The sequence below is a fragment of the Hoplias malabaricus genome, chromosome 3 (assembly GCF_029633855.1).
Source record: "Hoplias malabaricus isolate fHopMal1 chromosome 3, fHopMal1.hap1, whole genome shotgun sequence".
Lineage (NCBI taxonomy): Eukaryota > Metazoa > Chordata > Actinopteri > Characiformes > Erythrinidae > Hoplias > Hoplias malabaricus.
Genome location: NC_089802.1, coordinates 44,055,228 through 44,068,789, shown reverse-complemented (window position 1 = coordinate 44,068,789; position 13,562 = coordinate 44,055,228). Strand labels below are relative to the sequence as shown.

At 39.3% G+C, this 13,562-nt stretch overlaps 1 protein-coding gene across 3 annotated transcripts in view; it reads right to left on the bottom strand.

The window, feature by feature from the left end:
- The window catches only part of LOC136691886 (synaptotagmin-2), a 62,520-nt gene extending 49,563 nt beyond the window's left edge, over positions 1-12,957 (bottom strand). For 2 of the 3 annotated variants that reach the window (XM_066664795.1, XM_066664798.1), the window contains exon 1: positions 12,664-12,957. The gene's annotated coding sequence lies outside the window, so the exon portion shown is untranslated. The remainder of the gene's footprint in view (positions 1-12,663) is intronic. The other variant, XM_066664797.1, reaches the window with a different exon arrangement.
- Between the last annotated feature and the right edge of the window lie 605 nt (positions 12,958-13,562).

Sequence of the window (13,562 nt, the reverse complement as noted above, 5' to 3'; positions counted from 1 at the left end):
GAATATACTATTGATTGAAGGGCAAGCTGGTTAAGGTTAAGCTGTGCATACAAACAAATCTTATTTATTCAACCTACTTATATTTTTGATTAATTGTATAATTGATGTAATTGTGATTGTGATTTTCCATTAAAAGAAGGATGTAGTCCAGGACTAAGCTGTCCTGTTCTGGGAAACCACCAAAAAAATGTTTGTAGTGACCTCTTATAATTAGTGAAGTCACCCACTGTCACAGATGTTCACACAGCTTGGATAATCTGCAAAGAAAAGTATGAAACAAACAGGAAATCTCTAGCACAGCTGCACATAAGAGAACAAGAGAACATAATGAACAAGAGAACACAGGAGTATTCCTGCTGGACTCCTGTTCATTCATTTCCTTCACAGAAACCTCATTTAGAACAGCTTCATATTTACTGTGTTGACACTCTGGGACTGTTGTTGACTCACTGTATTGCAATGTGTTATCCATTCAAAATGAGTCTAAATACTGTGTTACTGAAATTATAGATTTTGTTTTACAGCATGTGAGAACTAAGGGTGTCATTTGACTGCTAATGTCTGTGCATCTCCTTGTTGTGGTTTATTGACTGCAGTTATAACTGTACAACTCGGTCTGAGCTGAGCTTATCACTTCTTCACACTGCAGAACTGGACATTCATCAACACCACTTTGCAATAATCAATCCAATTGTGTAAATTTGCTCTTGACATTGGTGGGGACCTACGCATCTATACCTCCCATTGCCTGTTTGTTTTTTTCCTTTCCTTCGTGATAAATGGCAGTTTGTTGTGCAGTTCATTTCCAAACCAGTTATTCATAGCTACAGATTATTTTCGCCTGCTGTTATCATGATGGACTCATTTCATTAGCAAACTTGACTTTAAGTAACTTACGTGTTTCTTTGAAAAACAGTTCCTTATGTTCATCTTCTTTTTTGCAGCCATTCTGGCTTTTGACCCCCATGTGTTACCCACGATGCACCTGAGTCTTGCACAGTAATACCCGCTTATGACTGGAAAGTTTTCCTTCCAGTTTTGGCGATGCTCACATCCAAACTACAGAGACTCACGTGACAGCAGGGAAAGGCACAGCCAATCACACTGGTCATATGTGTTATGGGGAGGTAGGGTACTAGCAGAGAATGTGATTTAACCCTTCTGCACCGCTTGTTTGTTTTTTCTTTTTTCCTGGAGAGTATCAAATTATTGGTGGGGACAATTCAATAATCGCTGGATATTGGTGGGGACACCTCACCTTCGTCCATGCTAATTCTACGCTCTTGGATCAATCCTAAATCAATGTGTGATCAGATTTATTTTGTCTTCTGTAATCAAATCTGTTTGCTGTTTATGCAGTCCACAAAAATCCTTCACGGAGCAATGGAAATAATAATGTGCTAGTATCATTCATCTCCTGGGTCTTAATATGATAACAAACTACAACTCACCACAGCCTAGATCGAGAAGCAGTGAGATTGGAGACAAAGGAGCTCTCGTTTTTGACATTTTGACTTTATTTATTTATTTATTTCTGTTTCTGCTCAGTTATTTTATTTCTCCACTCTCGACTTGTCTGTTTAAAATTACAATGATATTTTGAGTTGCAGGAATCTCAGACATACACAGATTACAAACAAGAACTGTACAGCTAATATATACAGAGAGAGGAATTATATATGTTTTAAATGTATCATGCATAATTGATATGGTTTTCCTATAGACACAGGAGTAATGCAAGCAGTGAAGTTATTATTAAGTCATTAACTGTAATGTAATTCAAAGGATTTTAATGCACTCCACGGTGTCATTACACCAAACAGTAATTTCACTACTACCTCATTACATTTCACTCCTACACCCAACTCTGCAGCAAACAAACCAAGTAAATATCTTATAAAAAAAATCGGCAGGTCATTATTACAGCTCCTGATTTCTGTAGCATAGGCCCCTGTGTGTTTAAGCCTAAGAAAAGACAAAGAAATCACAACCACAACCATAGCAGCACATATCTGTAGCTCTGTTCCTTATGCTTCAGGGCTCATTGTATTGATTATTCATCCATTGATCAGCTCATGCCAAGATGCTTGTAGTTTAGTTTGGTTTGGTTCAATTGGGTTTGGAATAAATTCAGTTTCTGCTGTATTAATTTTACCTGGGTATAAGTTCCTTTCCTTCTGCTGCAGCAACAGCTTCTACTGTTCTGTGAGGGCTACAGACTATATGATGGACCACTGGCATAAAAACATTAGCTGCTCCAGAGAGTGCCATTTCATTTCATGCTTTTCTATGGAGAGGATACAAGCTATTCATCCATAATGGGTGCTCTAATAAATAATTCAGCCATGGCCTGGTAGTTAGGGAACTGGGCTTGTAATCTGAAGGGGTTCGATCCCCAGAGCCGGAAGGTCATGACTGGAGCGCCCTTGAGCAAGGCACCTAACCCCCAAATGCTAATCATTGCACGGATTGGGTAAAATGCGGAGAACAAACTACTCTGTGGGCAAGCACAAGTCCAATAAAGTGACTGTAATTCTATTAATTCACTAATTATAATGGCATCTACAAATGTACACACACAGATAACATAATGCCATACAGTTCAAAACTGTTCATTTAGTTAACCACTCAGAAAACTGCATTGAAATCTCTGCTGGTGCAGCGTGCGCAGTTCTGTGCATGTGTGTGTGAGGCTCTCTGGGGAAACACACTGCACCAGTGGATGTGTGCTGTATGCGCAAGGTGTGCGTGTGAGTGAGAGTGTGTGAGAGTCTCTCGGGGGAATCACACTGCACCAGCGGCTGTGTGCTCTGTAGCAGGTGTGTGTGTGTGTGTGTGTGTGTTTGTGTGTGTGTGTGTAGCTGTCTGAGCCTCAGGCTCTGTGGGCCGCAATCGTCCACCCGAGCAATTTGTTAACATTCATGCCTCATTTTTTTCTCCAGCTGCTTCACCTGTACACCACAAGACAATATATCCTCACTATATACAAATCATAAGACAAACACAAAACTCATAACAAATACTGTGGGTAAAATTGATGAGATATATATTATGAACATAAATACTGCATTAAATTAGTTCCGTATTTTAAAAATTACCCATCATAAGCCAGATATCTATAACTCCCTCTGCAGACAGTGGCACCAACCAACACAGAAGCAGCATGCGATTGCCTTAGCCTTCCCTGAGGTGTGTGAGGCCAACCACCACCTCTTTTTAAATGGCTGCTAACACTGTACCATTGTACATTTCTACCTGTTGAATAGGAACACTCACTGTCCAGATCTGTCACATCAGCCAACAGACGTCCATGCTGGCCAGCATTGTGCTTGTCGGATGAGGGTAGAGGAGGTCTATCTCACCCATCCAGAGAAAGTGAGGTGAATTGTAATAAGATTATGTACTTACAAAATGAAGAGAAATGTCAAAGTGAAAATATGATTCTTAGAATCCATGCAAGACCTGGTAGCACAGCAAAGTGTCAACACCAAATAAACAGTTCTTAAAGCTTTCATGTTGAAGAGACTGGAAAAAGGGTAGAAACAGAATAAAAAAGAGCAGTGTGAGAAAATGGTGTTTTGTGAGAGCGGGAGTCGTTAAAACCAGAAGTCTCTACATCTCTTGTCTCTCGCCACTTAACGTAGCCAAGGAAAGGAAAATTGACTCACACGCAAAAGGACCGATCACAAGTCTACTATATTGGCATGACATATGGAGGTAGTTTTTGATTTACGTCAGACCAGTGCCAGAGTCAGCACAACATGATATATGGATGTGAGAATATGTGGGTGTACAGAGAGCCAATCAGAATGCAACTGGAAGAATCCTAAGTATGAGGTTAGCTTAATGCACTGAAGGTATCAGACTCTCTGTAGTTGAAGCGTCTGTGGCTAAGACCACTACATTTCTTTCTAATTTCTGAAAACTGTAAACATCAAAAATTCCACTTGTAAAATAATTTAAGGAAGTGATAACTGTTCTCTAATTTTCACAGCATTTTTTCTAATTTTTATATTTAAAAAGTTATACTGTGATGAAAACACTTAAACGTGAATTAGGCTTCCACTACATCTGTTCTATTCATGTTAGAGTAACTATAAATCAGGTTGGGCACAGACTTTGGGATTTAGGTTAATGTTAGTTGTTTATTTAATGTTTCTTTACTATATTTTGTAATGCTTGGCTGTCCTCCATGGAATCACAGCTTTAAAGGACAAATGTATCTGAGCAAATGCCAAAAAAGGCAAAAGTCAGCTGATAAATTTAGTGGGTTTCTCTCCAATGCCACACAGGCCATTTATTGGTAGTGGAGCAGTCAGCAACTACAGCGCTGACAGTCAGTCGGATTTCCAAACGCACAATAACACTTTTTTTTTTACTCTCACAATGACAGAAACTATTACTGACTGCTGCTGCGATGACACTGTGCAGTGCACCAGCATTTTGTCAAACAGAACCTGAAGAGCTTTAAACATGCCATGGGTAGTGAAAAATGGTATATATAAAAATATAGTTATATATTAAAACATATAACCATATTTTCAAAGACCAGATGTACAAAGCACACAGAAGAAGCACACATATAGACTCACTCACTCACACACACACACACACACACCTCTGATCTGACTTGGTCAGCAGAAAATGGTGCAACCTACATGCGTTGAAGCATTGATGATGTCGACACACACACACACACGCACACACACACACACATACACACACACACACACACACACACACCCACAAACACACACACACAGTGCCTTCTGCTGCCTTCAGAGCAGATGTAGTGCAGACGCTGTGCTGCTGCCTTTAATCAATGCCTCCAATACCTCAACCCTGGATTTGGTCCTGGTTCCAGTCTCAGTCTCATTTGACTCGTGTCAAACAAACAGGGACCAGAGAGTTTGTCATGACTGAGCATGTGAGAAGCTCTGCTCACTGCAGTAAAAGATCTCAGAAATATTTTGGAACCCTGAGATCCATGATACCATGACTATTGGCTTAGCATGGGGAAAAAAGCCACACACACGCACACACACACACATATGATTATTTTAAGGAACTTATGTTCCTGATGAGAGGACAGAAAACACACACACACACACACACACACACACACACAGAGCAAAATTATTTATTTCATGTAAAACCATATTAAAGGTGTAATAAGTCATTCTTGCCCTGACCCTGAAAGAACCAGTTTGTGTTGAAAAGAGCAGCTGCCTACATAGCAGTGACCATGTTTAAAATTAATAAATGCCGCTAGGTGTCAGTATATTTCAGTCTGTTTCATAAAGCGATGTAGAATCATTGGAGAAAATGTCTGCTCTTGTATATTTAGCCAATATATGTAATTTCCCATTATTAGCTTGTTGTAAGTGTAATGGGTAAAATGCAATATAACATTGTAATGAGATAATGACGATAATAATCCACAAATATACTCTATAATGATTGTTATACACAGATACATCATGATTGGAGTGTAGAAGTATAGAGCATTGTGCTTAAGCTCATGATCTTAAAGTCCTTATTACATAATGTACTTAGGACATGACCCTGGAGTGGGCAGGGATCGTGTTTAACAATGCACTTCGAAGAACATCCTGAGTGGAAATCTTGACCTAACCGTCTGCAGACATTATGATAACAAGAGAAAACAAGACAACAGAAATATGTATATCATAAGATGCCAGATTTGGAGTGTCTGTGTTTTGACCAATGAGACGTGATGTAATAATGACCGAATGATACACACGTGACCATTGATGTACGTGACTGTACGTGTCTTTATTCCTCTGATTTCTCCTCGGTCCTGAGAATCATTTTGGAACTCGGTCTTCCTTCCTGGTGGCACTTAGACAATTACCATAACAGTATGAATATTCTGAGATTATTCAAACAATGTTTTTGCCTGTGATATGTAAATTATCTAATGAAATTGACTTATTACTTCAGCAGATCATTCAATTTGTGTATGTGGTGGAGAAAATAATACAAGTATTAAGAACGAAAAGCTAACAGAGCATTTTCAATCAGTAAGTAGTTTATTTAACCTTAAGGTGGTCAACACACAATAGCACAGAGCACTATGTGAATGTGGACAAAGAAGATGTTTTCACAGAGGGTTTATAAAGGTAGTTTATATGTCATAAGCATAAGATAATCACTCTGCAAGCTTCTGCAAGCTTAGTTTCCTTAGAGTTTGATATTCAAGATGAGGGACAGAATGTTTTGTTCTGATAAAGCACTGACCTCGAACTGACCTGACATGCACTTTTAATTTGTGAGTTGTGTTGACGATTAGAAATGAATATACAGACAAAACAAGCCGACAGGGTCTTTCAACAGAGCCATATAAAAATTTCCATTACATTTTACTTATGGTTTATTTAGATATACTACTTGAAACAAGCAACACATTCACATACTCTGTGGATAAAATCGCATTTCTAAATAAGTACGGCTGAACAGATGCCAGTGGACAGAGGAAGAAATCAAAAGTCACCTGTTAGATGTGTGACTTCTGTCCAAGGCCTCAGCAGCTTTTTACTCAGACAAACACTCTGCACCAACATCTCCCTGATCCCAATAACCCAATAACCAGCCTTCAAAATATTTGCCTCATACATATTCCATCAGTGTATCGTACTCAATCATAAATAACTCCTACAATCGCACTGTACTCCACGGATGCCCATGTAGAATATATATAAAACATACATAGGCTTATTCATCTAAGGTGTGATCCCTGGTCAAATTACATGTTCTGCTGATTTTATACTTGAAAAAAATGACCATATCTTGTTGCACTAAAAATCTGCTAATTTTCTTTATGTGTTGAGCTAAACATGCTGAATATAAGTAAAACACAATGTGCCATAATGTTTGCACAGGCCATATTTAATGCTTTTGTTGTCCCAGTTCTACTCCCTAAACAGTGCACTTCACATAGGGCTGGGCAATTAATCGAAAATGAATCAAAATCGACATTCAGAACTTCTAATCGACATATTGCCTTTATCGAATATATCCTTTATTCTTTTATGTCCCCACTGTGTGCTCATGTACTGCCCCTTTAAAACCATGCTACCAAGCTGTAGTCACATGATTCTATCCCTATCTGCCACATGGAAGCAACCCAAACGCCGAGGCTGACAGAGTGACTCGAGCAGCTCGTACCAAAGAAAAACACAGCATCTGTGGTTTGGATGTGCTCTGTTTTGACAAAAAGAAGTCAAATGCAAACACTGAGAAAATACAGTTTCAGCCAAAGCACAATCACACACCAAATATAAACAGTGCTCAGAAAACGAGAAAAGAACAAGCTCCCGGCAACATTAGAAAAAATATCTTTAAAAAGTTAAAAAGCTTTAACACTGGAGCATATTTACAGTACAAACCTCGTTACTGAATTAAGAGGGTCAAAAATACAAAAACAAAATAATCATTAATTAATTGTAATTGTAATCATGGTAAAATGTACAATGAAATGAAAATGCCTATAGGAAAATCCCCACGTTTGCTTTGCCCTCCTCAACAAGATATAGACACTGTCCACAAAGTTTTCTCTATGCAAGATGGCTGATTTTCACTATCAAACATTCAGGACAACCCAACTATCCACATGTTCCTCCACTGAAAAAACAAACATGTTCTTCAGCAAAAAAAGCCTCTAAGGCAGAGTGAGACAAGACAAGAATCAACACTAAGAATGGAGAACACTAAGTGCTGCTGAAATGCTCCACTGGGATGCTGATCTCACAGTGATTCTCCTAGTGGTGCTCTCCTAGGTCAATGACTCCTCTCACAGCATTTGTGTGTGTTAGGATGCACTAGGAAATACTGTTTTCACTTCTCTGCTTTACTCTCTGTTGTGTGGCATCTGGTGGAATGCAGAATGGAAGTTAGTATTTTATTTGACAGTTTTTAATTCAGATTTCCCATTCCACCATAAAAGGAACTCTAAATAACATTTTACATTTTCTCTGTGTTGTTCATTTACCATTCAGGGCATTTACACAGCGTTTATTTTTTTTTACTTTTCTCAGTGTAATTTACATTTATCAGTGTTAAAACACAACGTTCATTGGCATCATTTAAGGTGGAAAGGGAATTTCGAATGAGAACCTTAACAGAAACCCTGTTACAGACAATGAATGAATGAATGAATGTTATAAGCTCAATTATAGTGAGTCAGTCTTCTTCAGCTTTTGCTCTCAGCAATGAACAGTTAAACACACAATGGGAGGTGGGTGGAGGGAGAGAGGGCCGCATTGCTGAATAACTGTTCATGTTTGGCTCTGAAAGGCTAGTGCCTCTCGAGGAAAAATAATTATTTGCAACTTTAAACAATCAAAGATTCAATGATTTTTATGTATTTTATATGCATTATACTGACAACTAGTGGTCTGAATATATGTGCACTTATATAACCTATATGCACAACATGGCCATCTCCACATGTGCGACCCACAAATTAAAAATTTATTTGACTCCTCATCTCATGCCAGTTGCACTTTATAGTTGGAATATAATAGAATAAAATAATTTTCATAACTATTTATGATGCTTTTTGCTGATGAAACTGACTTAATACTCTTTTAATCATAATAGAGATAGAAAGACCAGGAAACCTGTAAAATCTCTAAAGAATCATGTGACAGTACTCCAATTTACATTAGCACTACTTTGATGAGGCTGTTTTGGTCAGTAACTTGATTGAATCCATCAATTGCTGGTTGCTACCATAACAACATCATGCAGTGTGTGAGCATTTTATGAACTGCTTTTGGAGATTGAGAAATGGCAAGATTTACATTCTCTTTAACATATAAACCATGTTAAGTGTCAAAAAAGTGACCATTTAGTCAAACAACATTGAAATAACAGATCATTTCAATCAAATATCAATATAACCTACCAATGGTTGTGCATACATAGCTTCTATAATCTCTGCAGAGAGGCATGAAAAGTAATGGGATGCTGTTGCAGTTGTATAAGGATGAGTTCACCTCATTCTACACCAAGCATCAACTAGAAAGATATAAAGCCCCCAAGCACTGAGTAATAAAATGTGGAACTACATTTCCTAGAGTAAAGCTCAATTTAATACCTTAAGGATGAGTTGGAGTGATGTGTGGGATACACATGTAATGGTCAATTATCAATATCTAATCTTCTAGTGGGTGAAGGCCATCCAAAAATCAGCTGCTTTCCAGAACAGTAGAAGCTGTCATTATAACAAGGTTGGGCAAAGTCCCCATTATACCCTTGATTTTACAAGAACTGCAGGATGAGCTAGTCATACAGTAAATATTGTTACTGTCCAAAGGAAAACATGTATCTCCAAAAATATTAACTTTACAGAAGGACAAAAACTGTCAATGACCTATGTTGTATATTGATCTACATGTCAATACTGATTTGACTGTAAACCTGTGCTTCAGTCCGCTATTCTGTGGTGCAGTCTGGGGTACACCCTACTATGAGTTCCATACAGGCAGTGGTGCTCCAAGAAAAAAAACAAAAGAAAAGGCACCAAAACCTCCCATATTTACCCTTTTATTATGTTTGACTCTTTCAATGTTGAATTGAGAAGATACACAAGAATGACTCTGACACTTGATGTAAAATCTCCTCCCAATTTCAACGACAGTGAAACACGAATCGAACAAGAAAACACAATTCAATTTCATGAGCCATCAACTACGTAGCTCTCCACTGAAGACGTACTGCACTCCAGAGAGGGTCGGGGGCGGTTTTGAAAGGAGGGGGTGGGGTAGGTTTAAATGAAATGTTTGTTAGCTAAAGAGAGGCAACGGTGGTCCTTTTTTGAAACACAGTGTGGAATAAAGCCTGGCTCTACAGTGCAGGTCTCATGGGGTGAAAACTACTCCTCGCAATAACATTAGAAGCGAGCTGAATTATGAGCCCTAATACTGCGTCATTACTTCATAGAGCTCGTCCATTACTGTGGTGTGTAAAAGGTGACACCTCTGTTCTCTAAACATTAGCAGCCCCCATACAGCAGTCCAGCGCAGAGATTTACTGAGGGAGGGGTGGTGGTTTCACTTCAGTGAATCAGCAGGTACACAAACATGCACACACACACACCACTGCTAGACTGAGAATAAATGGTCCACAAACCAAAAATATCCAGCCATCAATGTCCTACGGGCAGTGTCCTTTGATCATTGATGAAGTACTAAACGAATTAACACAGCTTCCATGCAGCAAGAGATAAGCTACTGTCTAAAACTTTACATCTACAAGGTGGACCAACGAGGCTGGTTTTTTCTAACAGAGTGGACAGTGAGTGGATACAGTGTTTAAAACGCAAGTGCACTGCTGTGTCTGATCCACTTATAGTAGTGCAACACACACTAGCATATCACCACATCAGGGTCACTGTAGTGGTCCTGTGTGGGTCCTGAGCATTGAAGAACAGGGTGTAAGAGGGCAAACAAAATATGCTGAGGAATAGATGGACTACAGTCTGTAACTGTAGTACTACAGGATATATATATATATATATATATATATATATATATATATATATATATATATATATATATATGTGTGTGTGTGTGTGTGTGTGTGTGTGTGTGTGTGTGTATGTGTGTGTGTGTGTTACACAATCATACATTTTCTGTTGGGTATATGATATATGAGTATAAATACTGTAAATCTCATTACCTAGATGGCCAGAATTATCCAGTACACTCATAATGATGTAAGCAAGTGCCAAGCCCCCTAACAGCTCTACTTTGCTTCATATCAAAACATTCGTTCATTACATCTGACCCTCAAGGACAGAACTGGAGCCTGTTTAAGCACAGCAGCCCAAACCCTCTATCTTGCATCCCAGCAGCGACCTCTCCTCAAACACCCCTTCTCACCCTCCTCCTCCAGTCTGACACCGCATGGGCTATTCACCCTGCTCTCCACTGCAATCAATGAGATTGCTCTCTGAATTGCTTTCCTCTTCAGTTGCTCCACTGCAGACCTCGCGCTGAGGGAGTTTCTCTGGACCGGAACCAGGGTGCACAACAATAAACAGCTTTTATCACTGACCTCAGACCAGTCTGTTTGTCAATTCTACCTGGTCAACCATACACCCTTTATCACGAACGATCAATCCTCTAGCCCCCTATTCTAATTAAACACGAAGATGGATAAAAAATATTCATCCTTCAGTGGGGAAAAGCCAAATAGTCCACTGTGCAAAGTTTACACAACTGGGAAGGTCCAGGCAGAAGACAAAAGGGATAGAGCAAGCTCATCTATGTGAGTGCTGCTCAGACAGAAAAGCTTGTTCAGCAGAATAAGCTTCATTTACAATTAGCAGTAGCTGTAGCTCATTGTGGGAAACCAAACTAAAACCAGCATCAAAGCATTCATTCAGCACTGACACTGATTTATAGAGAGAAAATCAACCTCTAAGTCCTGTATAAAGCTTTCTTTGAGCATGCAGATCTAAGGTAATTAAACATTCAAACATTTTTCAAGCTTGTGTACTGCATCTGTATCACACAGTTACCACAGATGGTAATTTCCCTGCTTCAGCATTTTCCCTCTGGCTTCTAGGGATGCACGATTATGTCACAGTAATATTGGTATCAGCATATATCGGCTTAAGACAAATATCGGTATTTGGCAGATGCTTCGATTTGGTAGATGCTCCAGAAAGGTGTTTGATGATGTGCAAATTGTGCTATAGAGAAACAGAACATAACTTGGTTACAGTGCTAGGTGTCCCCATTTCATGAATGTGCAGTAGTTTTAATCATCAACAAATTATTGCATGACATTTTGTAAAATGGTGCTGAAGTAAAGGTCTAAATCATAATATGTATCTTCATCACCATTGGAAATGGCAGGTGTGTATTAATGAAAAATATCAGATATTGGCATCAGCCAACCATTCCCATACTATGTATTTATACTGGATTTCATCTTTTTACTAAGTAATGACAGAATGATTGTTTGTAGCAAATGCCAATTTAGGTTAGTAAATGTGAAGCCTTCTTCTATTAGTTAATTCCTGATTAAATGTTCAGAATAAGGGCAGCTGGAATTTGTAAAAGAAAAAAAAAGTAAATAAATAACTAACCAATAATAATCATAATAATAATGTAAAAAATGGTGGTGCAATGTTTTGCCTGATAGTGATTATACACTACTACACTAGATGTAGTGCACAGAGATTAGACTGGAAAATGCTGAAGTATTTCTTTTAAAAACTGGCAGAAAGTTCAGTAGATCAGTGCTGGTTTGAGTGGCGTGAGTCAGGCCAGTTACCAGCACATGTTCAAATACTCAAGTTGCATTCTACGCACATCTCTATTATGTAATCAGACACTGCAGCACGGGATGCTACACAAACGGACTGGGCTTACAAGAGAAAGTTATACTCAAGTAGTAACCCCCCACCACACCTTCCTCCTCCGCCGCCTTTTCCCTTCCCCACCTCCACTCCATGCAGCACTTCTGTCTTAACACAGAATGTTTTAATTGCATGTTCTTTTTACCTTGACAATGTCCCTTGGCTCTGCAGGGAAGAAGTGACTCTTGTTTCAGGTGGCTGTAAACCTGAGTAGCATAGAGCATTACTTTAAACAAAAACAGAATCCTTTATAAGTCAAATGTGCTTACCTTGGTCTTGAGCTGTACTGCACCAAGAGAGCAGGAGGAGGAGTGGACAAACTTCAGCAGCTACTGCAGGGCACTTTAAGGGTTTTTTGGGGAAAAAAAGAAATAAGAAAGAAGAAAATTGAAAAAAAAAAAATCACAGCACTTTGGTTTATCCTCTTTGCCTTTCTTTCTACCTTCTTCTTATTGTTGTATTTTGTTTTCTTCCCACTAAGAGGTGTTTTTTGGAGTGCCCACACCAAGGGTTCTTCCTCTCCCAGTTATCTTTCCCTTTTTCTCTCTTGCTCTCACACACACCCTCCCTCACTCACACATTCACACATTCTGCAGAGATGGAGCTCTGAGAGAGATGAGCTCAGGTTTGGGACGCACTCGCACATTCTCACTGCGCTGCAATCGCTTCTCAGCATCTCTGCCTATGGCGTTTCCCTGTCGCGCTCTGATTGGCCCATGCACCAGTCTGTAAACACTCTCCTTCTCTCTGATTGGCTGAGGCAGGTATAATCTCCACCCCCTTTTCACCACTACTTTTTTTGCCTTTACTCCAGGCGGCAGCCAGAAAGAAGCTTGAATCTCCACCTTATGAGAATGATACTACAGCGTCACTGCTGCACCATTTAAGGTGGAAAGGAAAATGTGACTTAACAAAACTGACGATGAGAGAGAAGGCAGCGAAGGGGTTAAACAGGAGGAGGAGGTAGAAGACACACACACGCGCACACTCACTAACACTGCTGAGGAGTGTAAAAATGCAGCAGACTGGACGCAGAATCCCCAACTCAGCATTCCACTGTGTGTGTGTATGTGTGAGAGAGAGAGAGATTAATTTATTTAGCACTTTTGTGGGTACCCCAATTTTACTTGACGTTACGGGGACATGTGATCATTATGATGTTTACAGC